Source organism: Suncus etruscus, chromosome 18 (genome assembly GCF_024139225.1).
Source record: "Suncus etruscus isolate mSunEtr1 chromosome 18, mSunEtr1.pri.cur, whole genome shotgun sequence".
NCBI classification, from domain to species: Eukaryota; Metazoa; Chordata; class Mammalia; order Eulipotyphla; family Soricidae; genus Suncus; species Suncus etruscus.
In genome coordinates this window covers 52,628,348-52,653,276 of record NC_064865.1, presented here as the reverse complement: position 1 = coordinate 52,653,276, position 24,929 = coordinate 52,628,348, and positions in this window count along the sequence as shown.

Here is a 24,929-nt window from a genome sequence, read left to right as displayed (position 1 = left end):
ACTCAGTGTTTATTAACATTTTCTTTGCACTCTCACTTTTGTATATATGGAAAGATAGAGAATAACTAATAGAGATACACCTGCATAGAGGACTATGCAACAAGCATACATTTTCAAAGTCCAAGTCACTATACCACAACTGTTACCATGTACCAATTTCTTTCCATCACATTCTATTAAGCTCCCTCAGCTCTAGATTCCTTACTCCCTCTTCCTCAGGAATCCAATTCTGCACCCAGTATTCAGATTGATTGCCTTTTAACTTTCCCCATGCTTCATTTCTTCATATCTCACATATGAATGAGACCATCTGGTGTTTGTCTTTTTTGGTTCTGACTTAGTTCACTTAAGGTGATGCCATTCTATCCAGGTTGTTGCAAGTGGCAAGATTCTATTCTTTTTTTTATGTGGCTGAAGAGTATTCTACTGTGTGTAGATCACTCTCTCTTTATATAGTCATCTGTACTGACCTCCTTTATTTTTTTTTTTTTTTGGTTTTTGGGCCACACCCAGCGGTGCTCAGGGGTCACTCCTGGCTGTCTGCTCAGAAATAGCTCCTGGCAGGCACGGGGGACCATATGGGATAACGGGATTTGAACCAACCACCTTTGGTCCTGGATCGGCTGCTTGCAAGGCAAACGCCACTGTGCTATCTCTCCGGGCCCTGTACTGACCTCCTTTAAGGAAAAAAAAAAAGATTAGTATTTGGTGAGGTTTCTCTGTCCCAAAAGGATCCAGTGATGCAGATTTAAGGTGAATTCAGATTCACCCTTTGGCCAATATAATGGATTCGTGGTCTTTGCATCTCAATGCTATATCTGATTACTTACATGACTGTAAGTTACCTATATTTCATACATGTCAGAGAAGATTTATCAGATTCAGAAGTGTCATGAATAGGGCCAGAGTGATTGCCATTGGGTCCATTTACCTTGCACATAGCTGATTCAGTTTCAGTTCCTGGCACCCCAGATGGTCTCATGACCACCTCCAAGATAAATCCCTCAGCATAGAGCTGGGAATAAGCCCTGATCATCCCCCCAAATGTAGCCTCAAAAGAAATAAATAAACAAGCAAAAATGAAGAGTATCTTGCAGAGAAATGCTAGTGGAATACTTTCTTCTAATTTACCAATGATATATGGTTTGAGAGTAATCACAATATCTCTGCTACTCTAGGTTTCCAAAGCTTTTGTTTCAAAGAAAACATCCCATTGGAGATAAGTCAGAAGATTTAGTCTCAGAGGCCCTAACTACAATATCATCACACTTCTGCAAACAGTAAAATCGAATAAAATGTATTAAATTTTATATTATAATTCTAAAGCATACTCTAGGAAATACAGACTTGTGCTGAGCCTCTGTGTAGAATGTAAGGTCTATGTGACAGAGTTTATAATATAATCTTTCCTGTAGACAAACTCTTGTCTTTTAAACCATTACCAACATGGAGCAGGCCAATATTTCATTGAAATATTTGTGACATATTTGTACATTAAAATTGGTTCTTTCTATTGTCTAGATACCATATTCATACCCTTTACATGGAAGTCATCTCAGTAGGCATAACATGCTTCCCAATATTAAAGACAACCAAACTAGGTATTTCTTTGAGATTCTAGTCTCTGTCAGTGATGAATTTCTCCAGTAGAATAACTGAGGAATTATTCCCCCATAAAATAATTGAGGAATAATTGAGAAAAAAAGAGATGTCCTTAAGTTGTTGGGTACATCATTTCCCTGACATAGCTACCTTGTATAGCACAAATGTACTCTTTCTAAAACATCATTTTGGACCCATAGTGATCTTGTGACTTCCAGTTTAATATAGCATTTGGGGTCTTATCAACTCAGACTCCATAATTACTCAGGTGACAAAGTATAATCTTAATTTTGCAAGTCAAAATGCTGCATTTGAAGCTGTAGCCTGGCACCGATATTTCATTGCTTTACCTGAAAACATGGTGACCATTTCTCTGGAGGAGATTTTATCCCCTTCTCTGCTGGCAATAAAAAGCTTTTAGTTCAACAGTGAAACATGAACTGAAATTAAACCTGAGCATACCCAGATAACCACTACTATATCCTGACCCCAGATATGCAGAGTCTCACCACCACACACTGAGCATAAAGCAACAAATTATGTCTCTAATGCAATACAGCCAGTCAGTGGCAGAAGTTATTAATTTGATCCATATGTTTTCATTCACTCTCAATTGGCTGACTAAATATGATCTTTGACCTCTCCAAAGGCATCAATAGAGCCATACCACTTTAACTCTTCTTTTGTTTGGTTTTGTTTTATTTGGTTTGGTTTGGTTTGGGGGACACACCTGGCTGCTCTCAGGGGTTAGTTACTCCTGGCTCCATGCTCAGAAATCGCTCCTGGCAGGTTCAGGGGATCATATGGGATGCCAGGAATCAAACCCAGGTCTATTCTGGGTCTGCCATGTGCAATGCAAATGCCCAACTCTGTGCTATCTCTCCAGCTTTTAACTCTTCTTGTGATAATAGTTAGATACTCTATCAGGAGTCCTCAAACTCTTTAAACAGGGGGCCAGTTCACTGTCCCTCAGACCATTGGAGGGTCTGACTATAGTAAAAACAAAACTTATGAACGAATTCTTATGCACACTGCATATGTCTTATTTTGCAATGAAGAAACAAAACAGATATAAATACAATATGTGGCCCGTGGGCCATAGTTTGAGGACCACATCAGTTCCAGACAGACTACTGTGGCTATTGAAACTAATCTATGTTGGGTCCTTTTTGATCTAAGAAATCTGCCCCTTTTATTACAAGAAAAATGCTCAAACGTGGGTTAACAGTCAATAAAGTGTATCACAAGCTTCCAATGACTTTTAGTATTTGTAAGAATCTGATACTATTGAAAGACATTACAGTCTCCTCAAAACTTAACTTGTAAAGATTCCTGCTCACCTTCCTTCTTACATCCTAGACTGGAGAATGACAATGTCACATCCAATAGACATATTTCTAGGAAGGAAAAATTACTCACTTGAGAGATTCTTGAGAACTAATAAAAATAAAAGGAGTTGGAGATTAGAATGACCTGTTTTGAAAATTCAGGATGATGGTTTGTCTATCCTGGTCAGGAAGTGACTAAATAAAGAGCAACACTAGATCAGGCTGATGAACAGATTCCTTCTCTCAGTGGAAGCTAGATCTAAAAGTCCTGCAAGATTCAAGCTTAATCCTTGCTATGATTGATACAGTTGCCTTCAGTTCTCCTCATTCTGATCATTTCAGATGAAAAGCATGAATGTGAATTAAGGGATAATTATAAGAAGAGCACTGTTACAGCTACTCAAATGAAATACTTTAATTATGTGTCCAAAAATACAGGGAAAGCAACAACCCATTACTGGCAGAGGTCATACCAAATTTAAAAGCCACAATGAGAGAAGACAGTCTACTTGTGGGTTTTACTATGTCAGTTGTCCTTTGTATTATTCTCTATAAAGGCAGATGTTGTCCTATACCTCTGCTAAACTTCTACATATCTCTTAAATTTAATTGACTGAAGGATCTAACATCTCCTCCCCCAAATCACTCAATTGACTTTTCTATTCACTTCACTAAAGGATTATTGGGAAGAAAAAAGACAACTTCTATTCCAACTTCTTGAATACAAAACGCATCCTATAGTCACATATATCTTCTCCCTGGTCTTAATATGGTCTTAGGATAAGACATCCAGGTGACACTATGGTTAAACAAAATGCATTAGATTGCTTTCAACAATCAAGGACAGTACTTTATTGTTTGAATGTATTTTGAATGCAAACTTACCAGGTAGTGGTAAGCTTACTGTGGGTCATGATCAACCTGTATTCCCTTAATAATCTAGACCTCCATTGAAAAGCACCAGAAATTATAAACATATTTTGCCAAGTCACCAAGGGTACACTTAAGATGATATGTTACATGTATAAAAGTCAGACATTCATTTACTCCCCTCTTCACAAACAATGTTAGGCAACCATTTGCAATAAGTATAAAACCTGTCCCTTCTCTGAATTTATTTAAATTGATTGATTATGTCTCTTGGAAGGAATCCAGGCCATAATGAACTCAAAGAGCAAGTTTTTAGTGAAACAACAACAAACACAAAAATTAAAAATGAAAACACTTGTAGGGAAGGGCAAAGCAATCATTAAGTGCCTCAAAATACCTGAATTATTCAAAGGCTAAAAGCAGAAAGAAAGTCACCTGGTTATTATTTTTATTTCTTTCTTTTTTAATGTAATATCTTTATTTAAGCACCATGATTAAAAACATGTTTGTAGTTGTGTTTCAGTTATAAAAAAATATAGACACACCTGGTTTTTCAAAGTAGACCTTGATTATCTACATGAAATTTTCAATCTGTTGGGTTTAGAAATAGGGGCCATCATGGAAGACAGCACTCTACTGACTTTCTTCCTCTAATTGGATCTCTTTAAAAATATTAAATAGTTTTACTTCAATACTTTATTGACAAATTAAGCATATGTAGAACTCAAATTTTGTCAGTCATACCAATCAGACATGGCATAGTGACAAACCCTTGGGAAAATTGGCCAAGGAGCCAAAACTTTAAAAAAGATCTGGATATTTTTGTAAGATATTCATTGCAGCACTATTTACCATAGCAAGACTCTGGAAACAACCAAGATGCCCTTCAACAGACAAATGGCTAAAGAAACTGTGGTACATATACACAATGGAATATTATGCAGCTGTCAGGAGAGATGAAGTCATGAAATTTTCCTATACATGGATGTACACGGAATCTATTATGCTGAGTGAAATAAGTCAGAGAGAGAGAGAAAAATGCAGAATGGTCTCACTCATCTATGGGTTTTAAGAAAAATGAAAGACACCCTTGTAATAATAATTTTCAGACACAAAAGAGAAAAGAGCTGGAAGTTCCAGCTCACCTCAGGAAGCTCACCACAAAGAGTGATGAGTTTAGTTAGGGAAATAACTACATTTTGAACTGTCCTAATAATGAGAATGTATGAGGAAAATGGAGAGCCTGTCTAGAGTACAGGCGGGGGTCGGGTGGGGCGAAGGGAGACTTGGGACATTGGTGATGGGAATGTTGCACTGGTGATGGGTGGTGTTTTTTACATGACTGAAACACAAACACAATCATGTATGTAATTAAGTTGTTTAAATAAATTTATAAAAAAAAGATATGACAGTGGAAAAAGAAAATGGAAATGGACTTTATTAAAATACAAATCTACCTTAAAGGATCATCCTGCTTATGGAGTGCTTGTGTTATAAAGATTCATTAGGCTATTAATGGTTCAAATAATGGAATGCCTGTGTTTCTCGAAAAATTCAATAAACCAATGTTAGATTCTTAAACTAGAAGTAAACCTTATTTTTCCTATGAAATCTTGTCTATGACAAGATTGTCTATCTAGCAGATAATATGTGCCCCAGCTGCAGAATAGAACAGAGAAGACAGATGACATAGGCTGTACTTATGACCTCTGTTTCCTTCTAGGCAGTTCTTGAAATCTCAAAAACTAGAAAAAAAATTTAACTTAGAAGAAGTCTTTTCTAAAGTCTTAGAAATCACTCTCTAATATGTACCAGCTATTGATATACTCAAGTTTGGTTGCTGTTATTTGTAAAAAATGTTTTGTATATTAAACTTGGTACAATGTTATTGGAGTTTAAATTCTATTAAAGAAAAGGACTAAAACATTTTAAACAAAATTCGCACTAACTGGAGATAATTTCTAAATTTGTTTTTCAAAAAAGTAAGTTTATTTTCCTCCAGCTAGATGATTCCCTGTTGGAAATAAGTTTTGACACTAAGTCATCATTGCTATTTTTGCTGGAACAAAATTTTTAATATTACACTGAGAAAAGTTAATAATAAAAGAGGTAAAATGTTAACTTCAGTGATTCTGAAACAAGATCAGAATAATGAGCATATCCTCAGAGAAGAAATAACATGCACGAATTGATATTTTAATTACCACAACATGCCAGCCTGTTGCCACTTAAAATAATAATCTTTCCTCGAGTGTTCACAGTTGTTAACTTTTATTCCAGGTGAAGATCAGGAAGAGTTTCCCATACACTTTTTGCTGAGGAAATTTCATATATCCAGTATTAAAAGATTCCAGGAATATATACTTACATGCAGTATCTATATGTGTACGTAGTTAACTTCAGTTCATTTAAAATATTTGGATCTGTTTTTCAAGTCTAGATTAAAGGCTTTTAATTAAAGACTTTTAACTGAAAGTTGTTGAACAATATTTTCTATTTCAGAGTACTGGAAAATACAATTAGCATACTCTGACGTCTATCCTCTAAAGAGAGAATTGCTTGGCTAGGACCAGAGGGCAAATGAGCACAAAATAGGAAGATAACATCAATGGTTGGAGAATATGCTATCTTAGCTTTGATACTAGATACCAGGCATTGCCTGGTATCAAACCCTGAAGAAGCATTGGGTTCATGCTCCTCCCCTTCCTCCCCAACTGAGCCTGGAGTATCTCCTGAACATCACTAGATATTGTCCCAAAGCAAAACAAAAAATGCTCAAAAACCAATGTTTCACATTTGTATTATTTCTAAAACAGAAAATATATAAGTGATTAAAGCGATTGCACTTAAAATATCAAATCCGTAGAATTTCTCATCCTTATTTCTTCTTGTTTTTCAGAAAACACAAAAATATCAGTATTTCCACGTCAAAATTTATGCAATATCTTTAGCTTGCATATTCTTTCATTCATGAGTCATCCAACAGAGCAATGCTAATGCAATGACTCATCTGATCATGTAAAGTTCACTAGTCAAAGCATTCTGGGAATCTCCTACTGTTGGCATATATTGTCAAGGATTCATTGCATCTTTACTATTTTCTCAAATATACATTTTTAGGTAAAAATGCATCTTTATTTTCTACAGATAATTGAATTGATGTGACTGCCCTCTGACATTTTTTAACACCATGGTCACATTGGCCTTCTTTTAGCTCCTCAACTACCCCACTCATTTCTTCCCTGTGTGCTTCTACTTAGTAATCTTTATGCCCCTCAATTTTTTTCATTGTACCCCTTTTAGCAAAAATCTTAGCTCCCCAGAGAAGATTTTCTCTATCTAAGGATATACAAATTCTATATGTAAAGCTCATGAGAGCAGGGACTTGGAGTACTTAATTTATCTGTGATTATTACTTGAGTGTAGAGCACAGACCAGTTCATACTATTTATTGAATCATGCTTCAACAATAATTAAATAATCTTTGTGCTATTTCTAGATCCTGACTAATTCCAAACTCGAGCAATCCAAAATAGCCATTTAGATGTCCCAAAGATTTGCCTTGCATGCGGCTGACCTAGGATGGACCTGGGTTCAATCCCTGGCATCCCATATGGTCCCCCAAGCCAGGAGCGAGTTCTGAGTGCAGAGCCAGGAGTAACCCCTGAGCATCACGGGATGTGGCCCACCCCCCAAAAAAAATGCACCGAAGAAAAAATAATCACTAGCAATAATTATTCATTCAATTTTTCTTTTTGACAAAATTGAAAGTCAGGACATAAGAATAGAATAAAATAACTTTCTACATTCCTGTTAATCATAAAAAATAAGGTATAGATACTGCACATTTGCTTATTCTTTTTTATGGTCAAAAGTTATAATATATCGCAGCTGGAGAGGTGGTGTAGCAGTAGGGCATATGCCTTGCACTGAGCTGACCTAGGACGGACCATGGTTCAATCCTCTGGTGTCCCATATTGTCCCCCAAGCCAGGTGTGATTTCTGAGTGTATGCAAGGAGTAACCCCTTAGCGTCACCGAGTGTGGCCCAAAAAAACAAAATAAAAGTTATAAGATCTTAGTATCAATGGGTAGATTGAATGCCAAATGCACATAAACTAAGTCATTCTTATATTGGGGTAAAAGTATAATTCTTAACTTTTATTAATCATTAAGGAATAATGATTAACAGAATTATTCATAGTTGAGTTTCAGGAGTTTCAACATTGTGTACCAGTATCAGTCCTGCCACCAATGTCAACTTCTAGCAAAATGCCTAGATTCCTTCTCACCGCCCTAACATGCCTCCTTATCAGTCATATTTTTAAATTTTGTTGTTATAGTTTGGGTCTCATGGCTGAAGTATTATTGACTCTGTATATATATATGTATATATCCATACATGCATATGTAATTATATACATATATACATATGTATGTAGATATACCTGTACCACACCTCTACACCGTCAATGAGTTAGAGGCTCCCTGCCCTTACCTCAGTTACCTCCCTTTCAACTTTTATTACTGTCCCAACCCTTCCGTTTCTTTTCTTCAATGAACTTTTTATTTATATGCTCAAGTTTAGAGTAATCTGGATATTCTATCTGTGATTCCATCCATTGTGCTTGGGCACCATGTGCATGGTCCCATGGAACACGTGTGTATCTTGTCTCTGTGCTTGTATCTAAAGTGTTTTCCTTCTAAACAAAATATAGTTGGTCTTTTTATTGATCCAAATGGACTATGTCTGAATTTTAATTAGCATGCTGAGACCATTTGCACTTATCAAATGCTTAACATGCTTATCAATATTTTAGTTTAAATCTACTATTCACTAATTTATGTTCTACTTGTTTTATATTTTTGCATTTTCATTTACTGCATTCTTACATGATTTTGAATTGACTATTATTTTTTATTTAATTTATCTCCACTGCTGTTTCTGTATTTTCCTTTTTATTTTTAAGTGTTTGTACTTGAATTCACAGTACAAACTTATTTCAGGCTACAATTGATTAATATTTCTTTCTGTTTAATAGAAGAAAATATGGACATTTGCCTTCTCCTGTATTTTTGACTATTGTTATTACAATACATTTCCTTCTCTCTTTTTTTTTCTATATGAGACAGATAAGTAAAGTCAGTGGTACTTGCCTTTCTTCAGGCTCACTTCACTTAACATGATAACTTCATTTCTGTCCAAGTTAGAGAAAATTGATGTTTTTATCCTTCGAAACTACATAGCATTAAATTGTGTATATATTCCATACATTCATTATCCAATTATTTGTTGTCAGGCACTTTGGTTGATTCAATATCTTAGCATTTTCCCTAAAGAGATATTTTCCTTAGTAGAGGTTTAAAAAGACACTTAAAGAAATTTCTCCATCAATATAAGAGAGCAAGCAAATGATATATTGTTTTTATTACAACCAATTGAAGGGGTGTTTACTTGCACCTCACTTTTGAGGCCAACTCAGGAGTGAAAGTGAACATAACAGCATAATCATCTACTTTTCAGAACCTAGAGATCAATAAGAAATAAAATGGAAAAGTGAAAATCCAACAGGCACATTAAGGCTTTAGGCTCATGCTATTAGGTGCAAATATAATTTCTTTAAAAAAAAACATGAAGGTTTCTTCTTTCAGTTTGCAACTGGTCACTTGCCATAATTATCTTATTTTGTTTTATTTTTAAATAGTGGTCTCATAGCCTGATTCATCTGGCATCCTATTGAAAGTGACAAAGTATGTATAATGATTCTTGAAATGGCTCTTAAAAAATTCTGTCATCCTATAATCATCTTATTCATGCTGAAGGCATACTACGGTCTTTGGGGAATATTAAAATTTGTGAAACATTCAAAGAAAGAATGAAATGACACTTTGGAGAAGCTGCTACTCAGAGAACAATTACTTATTATAGCATTTATACTTATGAAAAATGACAAAGACTTTTCTAATTTTTTAGAAGAAGCAATCAAGGTGTTCTTAGACCAATAACAATTTACTTTAGTAAGCTTAAATAATAGGAACTTGACTGTAAAAATTTTGGTAAAAAAGTGTATTTTTCCCAAATAATTAATGATTTATATAGTTCAATTTTAATGTTCTAAAATGGTCTACCACTTTTATTTTGTTGGGTTTTAGTTATCATTTTATGACTATCTCTTATAATTATAATCTTTGCAAGGAGATTATAATTAAGATATGGAATTATAAAATATCTTTACTTCTCTAATTAATTTTCTGTGAATTACTGTAATTATATCTGAATTTCTATTATGGCTTTCATTTCCATTCCTGTGGAGCTTACATTCTTAAACAGCTCAGGTCATAAAATGCTAAGCACATTGTGAACATGTCAACAAAATTAAAATATATCAACAACCGAAAGATACCCTGATAGGAGGCTTTGATAGCCTTTAGAAACAAGAACTTTGGAAAAAGTTGAAAAGGATAATGCTTTAAATCTATCATTTCTTCTGGCATGGCCCAAAAACAAATAAAAGTTTGACCATTCATAAAATAATGGAAATTATATCTATCAAAAATAGAAGTTAATAATGGTGCTTGTTATTATTTATTATGTACCTTAAAATTATAAACCTTTTATCATGCAAAATATTATTTCAACAGTTCTAAACTTCCCTAACAGAGATAGGCACAACCCATGTTATTTTCCCTATACGAGGAATAAAGAAATTAAAATATTAAATGCTAAAATACTGTGAAAAAGACTATGTATCTTTAAAAATCAGTAAGCCCATTTTAGAATCAGCATTTTTCTTTTACATAATTTCCTTTTTTTTTTTTTTTTTTTTACAATTTAGTTGCTTATAAATATGGCTGTATATTTACTGCAAAAGTTTGAAGTGAGTCAGAGAGAACTTGCAAATAAACATTCAAGATACAGGTTAAGTCATAAACAAATTTACTAACAAAACTGATAAGAATTTTAAAAGTTACTTAATTTCTCTATATGTACTACCTCATGAAACAGCAAATTATAAAGTACTGGATAAAATATTCTTTTAAAATCTTTTATTTATAACCTATTGGGAGCGACCTATAATTGAAAACACTTAACAGTATATTTCAGGGAATGTTATCAAGTGAATAAGAGAATAAATTTCATTTTTAAATGCCAGACAAAAGTCTCCTAAAATGATGATAGCAGTGGTTAGAAGAAGGAAAGGAATTAGGGCTGGGAAGGAGGGGGAACATAATTTACATAAGGTGCTTTTTATCTAAAATTTTCTTTCTTTTGTTGAATTTGACAATTTACCAGAGCTTTTTCAGAAGTGTCTGACATCCCTTTTAATTAAGCAGCAAGTAGTAAGAAGTGACAGGCAGTGTGTTTCTAGAGTATTAATGCCTATTTTGAGTGAATGCACCCCACCCAAAAAATCTAATTCTGAAGAAGGCATTGAGCTCTGTCTCATATAGAATCTTAACAGTGGGTAAATGCACAAAAAGATATTTATTCATCTCTAATTTCCATTTTAAATAATCAGCTTATGCCACTGACAAAAACTTAAACTTTTGCAAACACTAAAGGGGTGCCATATATTTCTACCACTTTTAACTTAAAAGTGATATTGAGTGAGCTTTGTGATCATTTGGGCTAAGTAGCCATGTCAACTCTAAAAAGTAAGGATTAGATTCTTGCCTCTAATTCTTGGTATCTTGTATTTTTTATATTCAGTAACCTATACTGAGGTCTGTGTAAAAATAATAGCCTCCAGACTGTAGAGGGGTGTATGTGTGTGTGTGTGTGTGTGTGTGTGTGTGTGTGTGTTCTAGAACAGCTTAGATTCTTGAATCATCAAAGAAGTGGGATGTACTAAATGATCAATTTCAGATGACTTGCATGAGCTGTCGTTCAATAACATGAGATTCCAAGTTCTAGAACTTATTCTCAGACTCATCCTCTTGATGATCCCCACTCAACCTTAATTCCCCTTCAGTAAGTTTCCTGTGTGGCTTGCCTCCTAAATTCTCCTGCCTTTCTCTTTGTTTCCAATACACAAATCAATGTCTTTTCTCACTTTTCTCATGAGAAAGAGTGCAGAGAAGACATTGAACGCCAATGAATTGAGAGACCACCATATCTAATATTTGAAAATATATTAGATTAAAATTAATTACTCCAGTATCTTCTTAGATTAAGTTTCCACAGTCACTGAACATGTGTAGCACTATACTATACAATTATACATTGTTGAAATATATATTATATAAAATATATTCTTTCTTTGTGCTGTGACATTAAATGTATCTTCGTCACCAGAAAATATATACTAAGAAATGTCTAGTTTTAAATATAGATCTAAAGCTAGCCTATGTAAATACTGAGGAACAAACTTAACATATTCCAATATTGTTTAGCTAAAAGCTTTATAGTTCATGGGGGTCGGTTGGGGAGGAGGGAGATTTGGAACATTGGTGATGGGAACGTTGCACTGGTGATGGGTGGTGTTCTTTACATGACTGAAACCCAAACACAATCATGTATGTAATCAAAGCGTTTAAATAAAATATATAAAAAATAAAAAAAGCTTTATAGTTCAGCAGTTGTCTATTGCTTTGAATGTATTTTGGTTATTTTGGAAGTTTCAAAAATGTAGGATGTTCAGCATTGGATCATTTGCCTGAGTGATTGTTCAATAACATGAGATTTGCAATATGATCTAATTGAAATTCTGTTCTTTGTTGGAAGTAGCCTTCATGGGTGTTGTGTATGTAAATATTTTAGGGGATTAGTATGTTACTGACCCTAACCTGATTGGTGATTGTGCCCTACCCTAGGGTGTGACTGGCATTCTGTCCCCACCCTAGGGTAGTACCTGATTCTGCTTCCACCATTGGTTGGTATCTGATACCACCATTGGGTGGTACATGATTCTGGGGGATAAAAACAAGGGTCTGTGGAAGGCGAGGGGCTTTTTGCTGGAACTGAGGCTGAGTCTTTGGACTTCAGTCTTGTCCACCGAATAAAGCGAATATTTCCACAAGCCTGACTGCGAGCTGTTTACCCGCCGTTTCATCTCAGAACCATCCGCTAGACAGGGTGGCAGACGCGTGCTCCGAGCTGGAAGAGAAAGGCCTCATCCTCCATCCCTCCATCAGTCAACCTCTTCAGGGACTGACTTGCAACAATGGGTATTACACTGTTCCTGAGTGGCATAGTAAGTTCACATTATTGGTGGCCTTTCCTACTATTAAGCCTAATATGAAATGAAATCTGTATTACAAAAGTGCCCAAAGCCTGGGAAATACCACAAGGGTTAAGACATCTACCTGAATTCAATTTTCTAACATCAAATGATCTGACTTCATGAGATTTAGTCTTGAGTCTTAACAAGAACAGTGTCCTTGGACTATAGTATTGAGCTCAGGGGCTACTTGGCCAATGACTGCAGGCTACTTAAAACTACTTTGGAGACCCGGGATAGAGTGACAAGCTTAATTTCTGTGAGTCTTCAGCCCAGTCTATGCCTACAGATAAACTTTCTGAGTTAGATTTGTTTCCATGCATCTTTCCCTGTTGATTTCACAAAGCTTCATGAAATTTGCAGCTTTTTCTAATGTAGGAGTGACTTTTCCCTGTTTTATTTATGAAAATAGTGAGTCATAACTTTTATAAGAAGGGTTCTCCATCAACATCTGAAAAGACAAGAGCTTAGCCCTTCTTGACACATGCCAGAAAATTAAGGATTACCAGACCTCTTTTAACACTCCTTCACAATATCTGTAAGACAAGGGAAAAATATATGCGATGCCTTTCTTCTTCTTCTTCTTTTTCTTCTTCTTCTTCTTCTTCTTCTTCTTCTTCTTCTTCTTCTTCTTCTTCTTCTTCTTCTTCTTCTTCTTCTTCTTCTTCTTCTTCTTCTTCTTCTTCTTCTTCTTCTTCTTCTTCTTCTTCTTCTTCTTCTTCTTCTTCTTCTTCTTCTTCTTCTTCTTCTTCTTCTTTCTTCCAGTTTTTCAAATCACATGTTCCTTCAGTGAAAAACCACCAAGTTCTGTTTTTTTTTCTTCTTCTGATTCTGTTGCAAAGTGACCTTATACTTAAATTGAAATCATTTTCAATTTGGACAATATGTAGTTAAGTCAAAATGTTTTTATTTATCATAAGAAGAAAAAGGGTCCAGAAAGAGTGTATAGAGAATAGAATGTATAGAACATAAGGTGATTGCCTTAAACAGTTGAATGGAATTCAATACCCAGCACTTGTATATGGTTCCCTGAACATCACCATGAGTGGTTTTGACCACAGAGCCATAAATAAGCCCTGAGAACATTTGGATATGGCCCAAAATACAAAGAAAAAGGAGAGAGGCCAAAAAGGAAGAAGTTTACCATGGCGGTACCACTTTACACCCATAATACAATAAGCAATAACAAGTGTTGGTTTTATTGTAAAGCAGCTGAAATCCTTACAATGTTGCTGATGAGAAATGTAAAATTATGTTATTATTTTTGAAAAAAAAATGGCTGAACTTCAAATTTAAACAGTAAGTTACATTGTCTCCAACAATCTTGTTCCTCAGTATATACATAAAGGAATTAAAAACATATTTTCATTCACAAAAAAATCATACCTAAAGTTTCATAGCATTATGCTCTATAATAGCTAAACCAAAAAAGAAAGCCAAATGCCCATCAACTGTTTCTTTCTCATGTGATGTTATATTAATACTGACACATACCACAGTGAAGATTAACTTGCAAAGATGTTGAAATGTGGAAATGTGAAAAAACCATCTATTGTAAAAGATCTCATATTATATGATATGTTTCTGGGAAATGAGTCTATCTCATTTATATGAAATACCCAGAATAGGAGACAAAAATCTATCAAGACAGCTAGTCAAGTAGTGGTTTTGTAAGAACTGGGTAGTGGGAGCAAGCTGGAGTGGTTCAAACATGACAGTTAATAGCCATCGGGATACTTCTGAGTGATAAAAATGGTTCTTGGATATAACAACAGATCTTTTGCTGACATACTGAGGTTTAGGTGGTAAGGAAAAACCAGGTTTTGTCCCATCTCTGCTTCAATCTTGAACGATGTCAAAATTAAATGCTAAGGATGATTATGTTTGGTGACAAATGAGTTCCTGACTAGGGTCAAATAACCTGAAAGCTACTTAAGAACAGATTTTCTTTTGAGGAAGGAGTACTTGAGAGTTAGAGAAAAGCTTGAAAATGAATCAAGATCTATCTCTGGATCTGAACTCTGCTAGGTGAAAAATGAAGGCCTCAATCAGAATGGTGGTCACGTTGATGGGATTATATACTGCAGGCAGCAGTTAGAAGGGTGAAAGACTGAAAGAAGAAAGCTTAAATGGAAACATCCACTCTTATTTGTGTTCTGGGTTAGGGAAGCATTGTTTAGGCCAATATGTTGGAGATAAACCACAGTATTATATTCAGTTTTCTTAAAATATTATCATTTAGTTGCCAGGATAAACATCACAAAAATGGGGCATGACCATCTGAACATATAAACTCACAAATAGAATCTATATACCTCTTGATATATGTTAATCTAGAACTTTTTTGTTTTATATCATAGATAGTAAAATCTAGCATATATTACATGCTATCTAAAATGGTAAATTAGAAGAGGAACATGGTTCTGAGATAGAACAACTTACCTAACATGTAAGGGACACACATATGTGTAACCCTTGTTACATTCCTGGTAATGTGCACACACATACTCAATGATAAAATACTAAATTTGGAATGAAATTATAAACAAAATTATATTTAATGTATATTAAATTATATGTATCTTAAGTGGTAAACTGGTAACTGAGGCATTACCTGATCATTAATTGTCATTAATCCTTCATGGACCATTGAGAACTTAGACTCAAACAGAAGTTTTTCAGACATTACTATGATATCAACACCCCAAGAGTCAGTTCTCTTTAGGGACTGAAGGCTAGAAGGTAGTTTAGTGTGTATGCGTGTGTTTTTAATCTTCCTGTAGGTGTGTCCAAGTACAAAGAAATGGTCTCCTGACTTTGATGACTTTGCTTACAACAAGGAGAATGTGCCCAGTGTGTCTTTGTTTATTTAGGTAAAGCTGCATAATCCAGTAAAGACTGGGTGCAAACATATCGCAGATGTTCACATTTCCTGCTTTTGAGACAGAGACAACAATCAATTATGGAAGATAAGAGAAAGAAAGTGGAAGGATGAGCTGGGTTGGTTCCTACCCAAGAGACTTGTATAAAGCATATTTTTCAGAGCCTCTGAGTTGTTTAAATCATATACCAATTATTTTATTTATTTGAGAAGAGGATATTTTAAGGTATTTTAAATATTGAGGGAACATTGGTTTATATGGTGATAAATATTTCTGTGTTTTAGTCATATGGTCTTGTCTCACCAGCCTCATCACCAAAATGTCTTCTACCATAGTCCACTGAATACTTTACTATTTTAAAACACATTCTATCACTTGGAAATCTTCATGTGGTCAGAGCCTGAAGATTTATTTTTATTAAACTTAGTATATTCTTTTGCTTAGCTACTTTATAGTCATTGGTAGATTTTTGCCTACAGAAAACATTGCTCTGATGGTGATTTTATCTTTTCTTTAACATTCATTAATGGTAACATATTATGTAACAAATAATTTATTTTTATTTTTGTTCAATTATATATTTAATATCCAAAATGTTTCAGTATGGTAAATTTATTCTCAAAGCATAATGAAATATTGTTACTTATGTATTGCTCAACTTACTGTAGTTTGGCCATTAGAAGGATACCTCTTCTATTTGCCTTTTGCTACTGAAGTAGATAGCATGAAAACAATTACTGCTTTTTTTAGACTTTAAACCACTTAGAGAATTGCACATTTACTACCTGTTAATTATTAATGAGTCATTTTAAGACAAATTTATAGAATGAAAAATCAAGGCTTTTTGATAAACATTTTTTTTAATTTAAACACTGGTTACAAAAATGTTTGTCGTTGGGTTTCAGTCATTGAATGTACACCACCCTTCAACAGTTCTCACCACCAATGTTTCTCATTTCTCTTTTCCCCCACCCCATCCATGTCTTCAAGACAAATATTCTATTTCTCTCTCTCACTATCATTGTCAAGGTAGTTGTTAGTGCAGTTATTTCTCTAACTGTACTCACTTTCTTTGTGGTAAGTTTCATATCATGGACCAGTTCTTCTGGCCCACATCTCTACTGTATCTGGGTATTATTACCATACAGTCTTTGATTTATCTTAGCTACTACAGATAAATGAGACTATTCTGTGTCTATATCTCTCCCTTTTACTCATTTAATATAATATGATAGTCTCCATGTCCATCCATGCATAAGCAAATCTCATGACTTCAGTTTTACTAATAGCTGTGTAGTATTTCATTATGTAGATGTACCAAATTTTAATTAGCCACTCATTTGTTTTGGGGCATCTTGGTTGTTTCCTTATTATGGCTATTGTAAATAATGCTGCAATGAACATAGTAGTGTACAGGGAATTTTTGTATTGTGTTTGTGTGTGTGTGTGTGTGTGTGTGTGTGTGTGTTCCTAGGGTATATTCTTAGCACTAGAATTTATTTTTATTTGTTTTTTTTTTGGGGGGGGCACATCTGGTGACACTCAGGGATTAATCCTAGCTATGCACTCAAAAAAAATGCTCCTGGCTTGGGGAAACCATATGCGATGCGGGGGGATCAAACCGTAGTCTGTCCTAGATTAGTGCAAATGCCCTACCACTTACATCACTGCTCCAGCCCCATGAAATTATTGGATCATATTAGAGTGTAAAATAAAAATTCATGAGTTGTGATATTAATCCAAGCACTGTTTTTCTAAACCTCATGCAGCAAGTTCTGAAGAAGCAGGATAGCAGTGAAGAAGTAATACACCAAGCCAGTCAGGAAAGTCAAGAAGTCAGTGGCTTTTAAAAAGTAGCTTCTAGTGGCTTCTTTCGCATGGTGTCTCCAAGAACCAAACCAAAGCTAACTTTTATCTAATATATCAATACCCATCCACCAGGAGGGGGAAGGTGCAGAATGAGACAAAAGTACCTATCCAGTCAGCTTTTACATATCAAAGGAAGAGGTTTAAGGAAGGAGAAAGTTAGGGGAACACCTTAGTTTGGGGTTGATAGCTGGATATAATTTTACACGGGAACTCAATTTCCAGTTTTTTGTGGAATATCCAAATTGTTTTCCACAAAGGTAAGCTGCTTGACAGCATTCTCACCAGCAGTGAATGAGGATTCCTTTCTCGCGGCATTCACACCAGTATTGGTTGTCCTTGTTCTTTGTGATGTGTGCCAGACTCTGTGGAATGAGATGGTACCTCGTTGTTGGTTTTATTTGCATCTCCCGCAGTATTAATGATGTGAAAAGTCAAACACTTGATTAAATGACTTACTAATTCAAACAACTACTAACTGAGAATATTGGAACAAAATTTGAACTCTGCTTAAAGAATTCTTATTCCCTCCATTTTATGGCAGTAGCTTCAAGATAGAACCATAGGACATGAATCATTTAGTTCTACCTCATATTTTTATGTCCTAAAAATTGAGAAAAGAAAAAAGAGAGTGATGGGATCCAGGGGCCAAGCGATCTCAAGAGCATTGAGTGGAAATAAAAAATGGTCAGATCTAAATACCCAAACCAAAGTTAATGACAATAGAATCAAGAGACCCAAACTATCGCAAGCTATTACACGAGCAGTCCAGGAAGCTAAGGGTTGAGTTATGGAATACAAACTGGGAACTATGGTGGAGGGAAGTCAACGCTGATGGTAGGAATGGCCCTAATTCACTGTTACTATGTACCTGAAACAACAACTGTGTAATTTTGTAATTTACAAAATTGTCTTGTTAGTAGAAAATTATTATTCCTATATAAATGGAGAAGAAATTTCAAAATCACCAAAATCTTTAGTATCTCTTAGTTTTATTTTAATGATATGAAAAATAAGTTGTAAACATCTTGTTTTAATGTTTTAGTGCTATAAATGTGCATTAATATAGGATATGTAGCTTTCTAGGAATAACATCTCTATTTGAAAGATGTAATAGCCTTTAAATCATAAAAGGTTGCCTTTTAACTGTTTACAAATTTATTTTCTATCTTCTTTTAAAAATGAGAAAAATTGGCAAAATAGACTTCTATTCTTGCTCAGTGCAATAACTACTATTACTCAGAATTTTCATCCATTTATGCTCTGAAATTCATATAAGCAGGACAATCTTTTGAGATGAATTTTTCAGTTGATGACTAAGCATTTAGAGCTTTTTATGCAATAGGAAGTTGGCTTAATAAGTGTTTTAAGATTTTATAAACTCAGAACAATTATGAGATACACATACACAAAAACTATAAAATTATAACTATAATCCTAAGGTATATGATCTATATTACTAGTGTCAGAGCAGGAAGAGCTTCAGGCTGACATGATGAGAAAAGACATGATAGAGAATGTCCTTTTAACAAGATCTTAAAGTTTACTTTAATAGTAAATTGAAGACACAAGTTTTCACCTGAACTCTTTACCAAATGAAAATCAGAGAGCAACTATCAGCTCTTATATGGCTTGTCTTTGGCCTTGCTTGAGAAATCATTATTACTTGGTAACAAAAATGATTCTCTGAGTACAACTAAGTCATTTATGCTTTTACATATTCAGTGTTGTTGCTACACTCTAGATCCAGAGATTGCTGATCTGAAAGTTGAAGTACTTATATTTAAAAAAGGGAACAAAACTGTCTACTAACACCAGTTGCTAACACAAGACGAGTTGACCAAACTAAAATACTTCACAAACATGGAACCTCTGTCTGGGACAATAGAGGCCAACTGATTTAGAAAATCCATGGACTCAGGCGTGTAGTAAACTGTATAATTTATCACTCAATTCAGGAAAGAGAAACATTGAGTTGTCATAAAGAAGAACCACTTGATGGATGGCCAAGAGAATGTCAGTAAAATCTTTTAAGTGTCTGCCTCATACTCAAAGAAAATGCTCAGTCAATTCCAGTTTACTTTAGAAGAAAGTTAAACTGGTTGCTTCTAAATTAATTTTGCCATCATATTAAAAATGGTTAAAACTATGCAATATTTTAGTCCTATACAAAATCAAGTATAAAGAGCATATCTCATTTTCTTGGCTCTTTGGAAAAACATGATTTTAGAAACATCACAGAGAACAAGAAAAAAAGTGTAAGACAGAAAGAAAGAAAGATAGAAAGAAAGAAAGAAAGAAAGAAAGAAAGAAAGAAAGAAAGAAAGAAAGAAAGAAAGAAAGAAAGAAAGAAAGAAAGAAAGAAAGAAAGAAAGAAAGAAAGAAAGAAAGAAAGAAAGAAAGAAAGAAAGAAAGAAAGAAAGATGAAAGAAAGAAAGAAAGAAAGAAAGAAAGAAAGAAGGAAAGAAAGAAAGAAAGAAAGAAAGAAAGAAAGAAAGAAAGAAAGAAAGAAAGAAAGAAAGAAAGAAAGAAAGAAAGAAAGAAGGAAAGAAGGAAAGAAAGAAGGAAAAGAAGAAGAAAGGAAGGAAGAAGAAAAAGAATGAAAGAAGGAAGGAAGGAAGAAAAAAGAACAATGAAAGGAAAAATAAAAGGAAGGAAGGAAGATTGAATAAGCTTCATTCTATTGTGAATACATGAAAAATGTTAATAAGAAACAAATCAACATTACTGGTTGTGTTAATTATCTAATGAAGAAGAATGAGTACTCCTTTCTTTATATTTATCTTTTTCTGTTTCCTTTTATTTTATTCATACTGAGAAAATGTAGGCAGAAAGATAAGTATTTGAGGAGTATTTCTATGGAAAATGTTCTAATGGTTTAAAAACAAATCTCGTATTATCAGTTATAAATGCTATGTAAAAACTTGCACTTTGTGGTAATAATCTTACACCCATATTATTTCCCATGATTATGAGGTATGAAACAGGAGCCAAATTCCGACTTGATTTCTGACCTCCCTGCTAACTCTGTGTCACTTATCAAGTGATCAAATCCCTCTGAGTTCCCATGAAATTATAACAGTAATTAATAAGCACAACTACAATAGTAATTGACACACTGATGCTATGAAGAAGTGTTAGCACACTGTAAAGTACTTAGAAGAATATCAGAAGCAGTGTACCATTCAGTAAACATATCTCAAATACAATTTTTAAATGTTGCACTTATTTGGTTCTCTTCCAACTCTTGAATTTTGGCAAGCACTTCCAGTATTTGGCATTCTCTTATTTTCTCCTTTGCAACTATTTAAGATATATGTATATGATATATCATTCCAGTGAAAATAATGCTATGCACCTTATGTTCTTTGTACTTCTTATAGCCCTGAAATAGCAAATAGTTTTAGCTGTAACACATTCTGTTTGCCCTCATTTTTGCACTCTAGTTTCAGGGGCCAAAGTTCCTTCTATAGAATTAGGGGAATAAAGGATCCCTGGAAAAGTCATTATTTTTTCTTTACTTCCCACTGCCACCCACTTTCAAGCCAGACCACACACATAAATCATCCAAGACTATTTTTTTATCATCCTGTGGTTTCTATTCACGTTTTCCTTTGCCCCAAGGAAACGTTTTTGCCACAGGTGGGCAAATTCAGCACTAATGGCATTCCCCTATGTTCTCAGGGATACTTTTGAGGGTAAAATAGTCCCATTAACTTCACCAGTTCCACAGGTTTCTTGTTACCAATCAGGATCAAGTTTAATTATTTCCTGTGCTATTACTAAAAGCCCAGAAATCTTCTCCCCCCAAAACCCTGCTCTGATTATCTCGCAGTCCGTTCCTTAGCCTGTTTCTCTAATGAACTCTCTCTTTCTTTTTTTTTTAAGGCGCAATGATTATAAAGTGAAAATTTGCTATTTCATTGCTATTTGGTCATGATTTCTAATTCACTCCTGTGACTGCATGAAATATAAGTTGGTAGTTGGGAACTTTCTCTCTCAGTTAGTAACCAACTAGTTACATAGGCTAATCCTCTGGGGTGTTAATATATATGTGTGTGCTATATAATATACGCACACATATAGTATATATTATGTTATACTTTTTATATGTATAGTAAATGTATAGTATGGATATGTAGAGTATCAAAATATTGGCTTGAGACTAGTTGTGCTCTTTTTTAAATATAATTTTTATTTTGATCGTACTGGTTTACATATTGTTGACAATAATATTACAGGTTCACATTTACATAAAATCAGGGGGATTCCCATCACCGATTTGTCCTCCCTACACCTCCGTGTTCGTCCTACCTCCCATATCCTCCTCCCTCACCCCTGGGGCTGCGAGAAATTGTGGTCCCATCTGTACCTAGCTTACTACTTAGTAGTCTTGGTCTTGGTGCCTCCCTTATTTCCCCCTCTAACTGGGAGAAGGACTACATAGTTTAAGTTATGTGGTTTTATTTGAAGAAGAGAAAAGTAATAATCTGGGGTAAAAGTCTAATATGCTGAAAATGGGGGGAATCCTTCTAGAGGCTCTCATCGTCAGTTTGAGAGATGAAGGAGAAAAAGAAGGTGAAACACCCCAACAGTACAAAAAGAAGAGTCAAATATCCAGTGAGCACTCCAGTGATGATGATAGGCACCACAAAAAAAGCCATGGTCTTGAGTTAAAAAACATGGCAGAGCACCTAAAGAAAGAAAAGAAGAAAAAAAAAACAATATAAATATAAATGGGGACAACAACTTCAATAACCACACCAAAACAAAGAAATCAACAAAAAGTAGATAGGTAAATATATGTTTTTACATCTAGTACATGCAGGATGAAGAGGGAGAGTATATTTTATTTTAGACAATAACCTGAGTTTTCTTGAAAACCCATATTAGTTATATCTGGTACCTGTTATTCTCAAGGGATCATATAAATTCAAGCATAAGTCTATGGGATACTCGGGTATCTCTTCTTCATTCACAAGAAAGACCAAGGAGCTCCCAGTCAGTGGAAGATATGTCAATGCCTCAGTTTCCATCCATTTTTGGGTTTCCATACCCCAAATCTCCTTCTAACGTCTAGTTACCTCAGCTGAGAAACATTTCATTTTCATTAAGGACCGTTGCCTTTAGTGCTCTGAGAATTAAATAATCTAGCTCCTAACTCTGGGTAGAAGAAAAAGGATTTTTCCCCATTCCTTTCATAATAAACAAAGTATAACTAATACTATAATAGTAAATAGGAAACTTCTGTTGAATGTTTCAAAACAGTGTCAAGAGATCCATTTATTTAACAATAATTATTTTGTATTCACTGCGCGTGAGGTGTATCCCTCACGTTCTAGAGAAGAAAAAAGATAATAAAGTTGAGCTCTCTTTTTATTTGATTTTGTTGCTCTAGCAATTAATTTACATATGTTTATAAACATGGTTTTTATGGAGATTAGGACAAGATATGCATGACTCTGGCTGGAGAGATCAGCAAAAGGCAATCCTTGAATAAGAATTAAATAACCCGTGTCTTAGGGTCAATCATCAAGTTTAGAAAGGGCATTGTAGGCTAAAAAAAAAATCCCAAGAGTACGAAGGTGAAAAACTTTAGACAATTTGCATAAACCATGACGATTGTGGTCATAGACAGAAGTAAGTGTTACCTTATTATGGAAAATATGCATGATAAGCATCAGAGCTTTTTCTAGTAAATATCCATATATCATAAGAAGAATTAGTGCATGCCTCTTCTATATCAATGTATTACTTAACTAGCTGTGATTTCATCCTATTTTCTCTCTCCCAAGGAAAATCTTCCTGAATCCCCAGGACTGAAGGTAAACAGAGAGATAACTAAAATCCCTTTGTTATTTATCAAGAATCTAAAAATTCAGTTCTATAATTCCAATGAGATTGATTTATCTTTGTAAGGCAAGCATAGAACAACTCTCTACATTTCAAAGTACTAGATTGCAAGGTTAATGGAAAACAATTTTCATTAACTCCTTTTACTCAATTTTAAGGATTGAATAAAGAGAGTAGCAGTTCAATTTACATTCTGGTAAGGCTTCTGTATAAACAAAGAGGGGTTGCATTGAAGAAAATAAAGCATGGATGTAGAGCGCATTGGGATCATGTCAACAGTATCAACAGAAATCAAAGTTAGTCAGTTTGAAGAGAGAACTCGAAAGGGAAATATGGGTAGTGCTGTGGGGTAAGGAAAGAGGGAGTCTGCATAGATAACTACACGGGCAGCAAAATGAGACGTGAATGGAATGAAAAGGAGCACAACTCATTTGGAGGACTGAAAGGCAAAATACATTTTTCCATCTTTGGGTCTTTGAAGGCTAATGAAAGAAAGCAGGAAAAAATGTGAGGTCAAATGATACAATTAGAAATATTCAATTTGTATTATCATTTGTGGTTATCAGATTCTTTGCTTCAAAAGGCAAGAGAGTAAATATTTTATAGTATTTAGAAGCTTTATAGTCTCTGCCTATAACAATTCAAATCTCTTCTGTGAAAGCAACCCCCGGTAGCATGAAAACAAATGGGACTGGCTTCGATCCAACAAAACTTTATTTACTAAAGCAGTTTAGTGAGATGAAATTTGCCTTACCACCCAGAGTGGGGCCAACCCCCAGTACAGGACTGGCTTAATACAAAAAAAATCACATAAGAAGTACATTATTTTTTCAAAGACTTTTAGAAAATGTTACATATATTATGACTAAATCAAATCACTTGTTAATTGTCTAAATGCCAAGGACATCTTCAATATTTCCTCTGATTGTTCCATTTCCTTTAAATACAAATTCTCGTTTTGCCATATATCCCATCATATTATGTTTCATAATGAAGGACTAGGGAAAGTTCCAAATACAAAGTTCTTATCTGCTAAATGAAGCCATTTAATAACTAAGAAGCTTCAGATGACCAAGGAATTCCTGTTTCTTTGGAAAAATATATGTTTATGTGCAGACACATAGGTTTATGAAGGTATATGCCTGGAGAAAATATTTTTAAAAAATCCAGCTACAAAGTTTGCTATGTGGAATCTTAATAAAATAGTTAGTTCTTCTATAATTTAAAGGCCAAAGTACTAATGTGGTGATAATGTGATTTTTTTAAAAAGGTATTTCTAAAATAGGAAGCAGTGCTGCACGGAAAATC